General features: G+C 37.0%; 1 long non-coding RNA gene across 9 annotated transcripts in view; it reads left to right on the forward strand.

Moving 5' to 3' along the window:
• LOC113261053 (uncharacterized) overlaps positions 1 to 7,104 on the forward strand; it is a 126,499-nt gene extending 119,395 nt beyond the window's left edge. For 7 of the 9 annotated variants that reach the window (XR_008956177.1, XR_008956178.1, XR_003318229.4 and 4 more), the window contains one exon: positions 2,062 to 7,104. This is a non-coding gene — a long non-coding RNA (uncharacterized LOC113261053). The remainder of the gene's footprint in view (positions 1 to 2,061) is intronic. The other 2 variants (XR_008956181.1, XR_003318233.4) reach the window with 2 other exon arrangements.
• The last annotated feature ends 348 nt before the right edge of the window (positions 7,105 to 7,452 follow it).

Raw genomic sequence — 7,452 nt, forward strand, 5'->3', positions numbered from 1 at the left:
GGAATACACACATAGTTTCATTTACTGAACTTGGATAAAACATACGTGAGCAAAATACACCGAAATGTCAAGAGAGTTATCTCTGTGATGTGACTGCAGTCATTTTTCTTTTTTTTTTTTCTATATTTTGCTCGATCTTATACACACAAAGTTTGTACAGTGAGGTGGCACTTTTATAATTAGAAAAACATCATGTTAGTTTAAAATAAACTTGCATTTATGTTTTAGAAAAAAAATGGGTTATATGATAGTAAATTAAATGTCTATTAGACACCGAGTGATTAGCTGTGTATAAACAGGGTTTACAAAAAACAAATCAAGCAACACAAAATTAATAGCTTCTTTCTGGCTTGAGCAGTAAGATTCAGCAGATGTTATGCTGGAATTTTAGTAAAGGACATGATAGGGTCTCCTGAGATTTGACTGACAAAATGAATTTAAGTCTGTTAGGATCAGAGAAACTGTACATGGTTGAAAAACAAGGGCTGAACGTCTGTAAACAAAAGGAAATAATGACTGAGGAGGGGAGATGCTAGTGAAAGACCCTAGGGTCAGTCAGCGCTGTGTCTGAGGGAATACAGGCAGAGCCGGGTAGCACATGGAATATGTAAGATAGAAAAAGGCCCCAGTGGGAAGTAAAAATGGGAATGACAGTGGGGGGAAGGTAATAATTAAGCACGTACTTTGTGCAAAGTGTTATGCTCTCTCGTGTGCTTTTTTCTAGGAACACAATAACTGTACGAGGTAATTATTTCCAATCAACAAATGAGAACATTAAGAACAACAGAAGACATTAAATAGGAATACTGACAAATACACTGACTTATTTATTTGGTTAAATACTATCTGAAAAAAAAGGCCTATTGACAACTGGTATCTCATAAAATAAACCAACCAACCCACAAACCCCAGAACTGTGTGTGCCAAACGTTGACAGACTGCAAACGGAAAAACCTTTTTTTTTTAAGCCTAAGTTCCACGTATTACGTGTAATAACAAAGACACAAGGACAGTCAGCCCCTTTCTCTACTGATACAGTACGTTGTATCACATTACAAGATTTATTCTAGTAAAGAGAATAAGATCCATAAAGATACTAAAGTAATGCACGTGGAAAGCCTGACTCAATGCTGATTTGGATGAGTCATAACATATATGAAAAGCATAAGCACTTGGGGAAAATGATGTGGCCAGATCTAAACAGGATAAGGAGGATAAGTGGGATAAAAGTAAGGAAAGGGGGAAAAAAATAGGTCACATATCAACAAAAAAGTTTCCAATAGCAGGAACTATCAAAACCAGAAGATTTGTTCCCAAAGGAAATTCATGATTGTGGAAGATTTAATACTTGAGTGAATAAACATGAAAGAATAACTAATCGAGAACAGCTCTAAATTTTATGCTTCTATAGATTCATTTGTAAATAAACTATTGAGCAATGATGCCTCATTTATTCATTAGCTTCAGGGGACAAGCTGTTCCAGAGAAGTTGGGTTCCCCAGATAATGCAAGTCTTGCAACAGACACAGATTTCTTTTATTTTTTAATTTCAGCCTTTTTAATAGAGAATTATTTAAATTGCATTACTGGATCCTTGCCTTCTTAACATTCCAATAACGGAATTATAATATGAGGTGCAGAATTGTGTATGGAAATCCTTCTGCATGACAGGGTCAGGACAACCAGAAAGTAGCTGTGATCTGGAAGTTTTGGGGGTTTTTTTTTGTTTTTTTGTTTGTTTGTTTGTTTACCGCTCTGGTCCTTAGTGTTTTTGTTTGTTTGTTTGTTTCTTAATACATATCTGTAACCAAGGGTCCAGGAGAAGATGCTCTTGAACATTTCTTCACCTAAATGCTCTGATGCTGAACATCTGCTGTCTTATTGCACTGTAATACTATTTGTCTCCACGTTAAATATTTTAGACACCCTTTCAGCCAAAGGACTTTAAGGCTTTAGCTGAGGTCCTACATTCTGTCAGTGAATAAAAGGTGTAGACTGGATAACAACACTTTTCTTTCCTACTCAAAAACTCCCTCACACTGCTTTTGTAATTCCTTTCAGGTTCACAGGTAGATGGTACCTAAAATTGAGGCTGCTGGAAGTCTGATTTCCAGGTAACCAGCAAGAGACTCTATTCCTATTTTGGGGAAGATCAAGGAGATGGTAACTATTAAGCACTTTTTATGTATTGGGCTCTACTGAACACTTTCCATCCACATCGCATTTACCCTTGACAGTATTCTACAGGACAGACACTGTTACTACTTTCATTTCATGGATAAAGAAACAGAGGTTGGGTGAGGTTGGGTGATTAACACAACCATGTCATTAATAGTCTAGTACCTGGATTTGAACCAAGCAGTCTAATTATAGGACCAGTGTTCTTTTTTTAAATTTTTTTTTGAAGTAAGCTCCCTGCCCAGTGTGGAACCCAATGTGGGGCTTGAACTCACGATCGATCATGAGATCAAGACCTGAACTGACATCCAGAAGCAGATGCTTAACAGAGTGGGCCACCCAGGGGACCCCAGGACCAGTGTTTTTAATCACTCAATAATACTTACTCTGCAAATGCAAAATCATAGGGGGCTTAAATTAGAATTTGTGAATTAAATGTATTTCCAAATTTTTGCAATTTCATACAGTGCACAATTAATATTCTCATCCATGTCTCCTCACTTACATGTGCAAATGTTTTTCCATGATATGTAAAGACAAGCTGGATGAGGGCTAAATGGGATTTCAGTATTCTAAAGTTGTATGTATGATAACCACGATTGATTCATTAATTTCTTGTGGAATAAGAGCTTTACTGGGGTATAATTAATATACGGTAAGCTGTACAATTTAATAACTTTGGATGGAGGTATACATTTATAAAACCACCACCATACTCAAGATAATCAATGTATCCATCAGTCTCAGAAATTTTCTTCTGGTCCTGTACAATTCCTTCTTGCCACCCTCCTGCACTTCCACTAGGCGACCGCTGATTCAATTTCTGTCACTGTAGATTAGTTTACCTTTTCTAGAATTTTAAATAAATGGAATTGAACTATCTGGATCTTTTTTGGTCTGGATCCTTTCACTCAGCATTATTTTGAAATGTGTTTACCCATTTACTGTGTTTATCAATAGTTCATTAATTTTTTATCACTAAACAATATTTTACTGCATCGATCTACCAGTTAAACATTCACCTGTTGATGAGTATTAGAGTTGCATCAGTCTTTGGTGATTACAAATAAAGCTACTATGATATTTACTTACAGGTCTTTCTACGGATAAGTATTTTCATTTCTCCTGGGTAAGTACTTGGAGTGAAAAGGCTGGTTTCTAAGATATATAGGTAGATAGATATAGATATATTCATACATATTCATATAGCTAGACCTATAGGCTTTTCATTTAAAAAAAAAAATAAATCTGCTTGGCAGCTCGGGGAGGAAAAAGGCAGTTTGTGACCTGAGTTCTAAAGTTTATTTATAATAAAATACCAGGGAATGTCTGAAATATAAAGGATTATAAGTTTTAAAAAAAAGAGAGAGGGGCGCCTGGGTGGCACAGCGGTTGGGCGCCTGCCTTCGGCTCAGGGCGTGATCCTGGCGTTCTGGGCTCGAGCCCCACATCAGGCTCCTCCGCTGTGAGCCTGCTTCTTCCTCTCCCACTCCCCCTGCTTGTGTTCCCTCTCTCGCTGGCTGTCTCTATCTCTGTCAAATAAATAAATAAAATCTTTAAAAAAAAATAAATAAAAATTTTAAAAAGAGAGAAAATGTCATATATATACATACGAAGCTGTCAAACTCTTTTCTAAAATGATTGTGCCATTTCATATCCCCAACAGCAGTAAATGGGAGTGCCAATTTTTCACATCTTCAACTGTACTTGGTATGATCAATCTTTACAATTTTAGCAATTCTAATGAGAATGTAATAGTATCTCGTTGTGATTTCAACTTGCATTTCCCTAATGGTTAATGATATTGATTATCTTTTTATGTTCTTTATTGCCTTTGATATAGCTTTAACGGTGAAAAGTCTGTTCAAATGTTTTCCATTTTTCAAAACTTTAAGTTGGTTGTTTATTTTATTGAGTTTTGAGAATTCCTTATATACTTCAGATAGAAGACCTATATCAAATACATGATTTGCAAGTATTTCTCCCAATTTGTGATTAATTTTTTCATCCTCTTAATACTATTTTTGAAAGCAGAATTTTATAATTTTGATGAAGTTCTGTTTATCTTTTGTATTTTATATGGATTGTGTTTTTGGTGGTTCACGCGAGGAATTTTGCCTAACTCGAGGTCACAAGGACTTTCTGCCACGTTTTCCTCTAGAAGTTACTTAGTTTTAGGTATTGCATTTAGGTCCACAAGTTTTCTGTACATGGTGTGAGATATGGCTTGAAACTCATTTTTAACAAGAATTTAACATGGATATCTGATTGTTGGAGTATCATCTGCTGAAAAACTATCTTTTATTGACTAATTGCCTTTGCACCTTTTAAAAATTTCCATTTGGTTCCATTGGTTTATTCATCTGTCTTTATACCAATGTCTCACTGTCTTGATAACAATAGCTTTATAATAAATCTTGAAACAGGTAGTATTGGTACTCCAACTTTTTTCTGTTTCCAAGTTGTTTGGGCTATTATATGTCCTTTGCATTTCTATATGAATTTTAGAATAAGCTAGTCATTTTTATTTTCAAAAAAAGCCCACTAGAATTTTGATTGAGACTGTTTTGAATATATAAGTCAACTTGGTAAAAGTGGATGTTGGGCTTTTATCTAATGTTTTTTTCTGTGTCCATTGACATGCTCATGTGATTTTTCTTTTTTAGTTTGTTAATATAATGGATTACGTTGATTTTGAACGCTAAATCTACTTTGCATTCCTGGGATAAATCACACCTGGTCTGAAAGTACTCTTTTTATCCTGCTGCACTCTATATGCTAAACTTTTGTTAAGAGTGTTGGTATTTGTGTGCATGAGGAATGTTGGTTTGTAGTTTTCTTTCCTTGTGATTTCTTTGCTTTTGGTATCGAGGTAATGCCAGATCACAGTATAAATAGGGAAGTAGCCCCTCCTTCTAAATTTTATGGAAGAGTTTATGGAATTAATATTAATTCTGTTTTTAAAGACTTATTTTATTTATATTAGAGAGAGAGAAAGAGAGTGTGAGTGGGCTGGAGGTAGAGGGAGAAAATACCAAGCAGACTTCCAGCGAACTGTGGAGCCAATCTGGGGCTCGATCCTACACCCCTGAGATCATGACTGAGTTGAAACCAAGAATCGGATGGTTAACTGACTGAGCCACCCAGACACCCCTAGAATTGGTCTTAATTCTTGATTAAATGTTTGGCAGGATTCAGTAGCAAAGTGATCTGGGCCTGGAGTTTTCTTTATGGAGAAGTTTTTAAATATAAAGTCAATTGCTTTAATACATGCATGGCTTTACAGGCTATTTCTTCTTGAGTAAACTTCGGTAGTTTTTGTTTTCAGAAAATATGACAAATCATGTAAGTTGTCAAATAAGTTGGCACAAAGGTGTTCATAGTATCTCATTACAACCCTTCTAATACCTATAAAGTCTGTAGTATTGACAACTCCTCCATTCCTAATACTGATAACTTATGCTTTTTCTTTTTTCCCCGATAGATCTACCTAGATTGGCTTATTAATTTTAATCTTCTTAAAGCTTTTGGTTTTGATACTTTTCTCTGTTTTGTTTTCTAAATTTATCATGTCATTTTTTACTTTGAATTTAATTTTCTTCTTTTTTTAGTTTTTTGAAGTGGAAGCTAGGTCATTGTTTTGAGATCTCTCTTATCGAATATAGTCATATTGCTCTGTCTCCTTTCATGCCTGGAAATTTTGACGGACATTAGTCATTGTGAATTTTACCTTGTTGGATGCTGGATATTTTTGAATCCTAGAAGTACTCTCGAGCTTTGCTGTGGGATGTAGTTAAGTTACTTGCAAAGAGCTTGATTCTCTAAGGTCTTGCTTTTAAGGTTTGTTGTGGGGACACAACGGCATTTATTCTAGAGTTGACTATTCCGCCCTACTGAGGCACGAGCTTTCTGACTACTCTACCCAATGTACTATACAGTGTTAGTTTTTCAGTCTGACACATGGAAGCAGACACTATTCCTGGTCCTAGATGAGCTCCAGGCACTGTTCCCTTTAATTCTTTAGGGCAACTCTTTCCCGGGCCTCTGGAAGTTTCCTCGCAAGCATGTGTTGATCAGTACTTTGGTCAGTTGTCAAGGGCAATCCTCTGAAGACCTCTGGAATTCTCTCTCTTCTCCATTACTCTGCTCCATGAACTGTAGCCCCCTTTTCTCTCCATATACTCAACTCCATTTCCTCAACCTAGGGAGTCTGCCAGGCTCTGGCCGTGTTCCCTCTCCCTGCATCACAGCCTGGAAACTTTCTCAAGCCAGAAAGCTAGGGCAATCGTGGGACTCATCAAATTTGTTACCTGTATGAAAGGAATCATTCTCCCTGCTTGCCTGATGTTCAGTATTTTGAAAACTATTGTCTAATATAAAATTAGCTCATGCTAAAGATGAGCAATCATTGTATAGTGGTCTTATTATTATTTCTCTGTATTCAGTACCACTCTTTCTGCAAGGACTTTAAATTCCTCCTTATGGAGCGCAGGTGTGTCCTTGTGACACATACCAATGAAATCTGAATGGAAGTGTCATTGTCACTTCTGAATAGAAGTTTTAGGAGTCAGCATATGGTTTACCATGTTTTCTTTTGCCTCTGCCAAAATGACTGTGCCGTCCCAAATTTCGGTGGCTCTTTCAGCCCGGGTCCCAGTGTGAAATAGAACCTCAGATGACCCAGGGTAGATTTGAACCTTTTTGTTGAAAGCTGTGTAGCCGACCCTGTCTGATACATGCTATAAGGAAGAGACTGGTTTTAGTTTCCAGAGCATCAAACAGTTAAGTCTGTCTAATTCATAGTCTTATTGCATGCTCATTTAACTAGGAGAAAGGCATGATTTCTTCACGTAAGAACTATTCATTGAGTACCATTCCATGCCAAGACTGCGCTGGGCTTTGAGAACACAAAGACAAGAGACAAAAGATAACATTCTGTTCCCTCATGATCCACAGTCTAGGGCTGGGTGTGAGTGAACAGACATTTAAATGAACGGAATAGGCTTTACTGTGTGAACAAGGCTTGCTGTGGAAGTTCACAGGGAGCCTTCTTCATCCAGTCTGTGATGGTCAGTTCAAGATTTCCAGGGGACAAACTGCTGGGACGAGTCTAAAGAAAAATGAAGGAGAGAAAAGCATTCCTGGCAGAGGAAGCAGCACCTGGAGGGTCTCCCTGGCAGGTGCAGGTTTGGTGCATCTAAGGAATTTCACACTTTTCTAGAGACCAAATAAGAAATGAGGCCAAAAAGAACATTTCTCCCCTTGAGGCATCTC

The sequence above is a fragment of the Ursus arctos genome, unplaced genomic scaffold (genome assembly GCF_023065955.2).
Source record: "Ursus arctos isolate Adak ecotype North America unplaced genomic scaffold, UrsArc2.0 scaffold_29, whole genome shotgun sequence".
In the NCBI taxonomy this organism is placed as follows: domain Eukaryota; kingdom Metazoa; phylum Chordata; class Mammalia; order Carnivora; family Ursidae; genus Ursus; species Ursus arctos.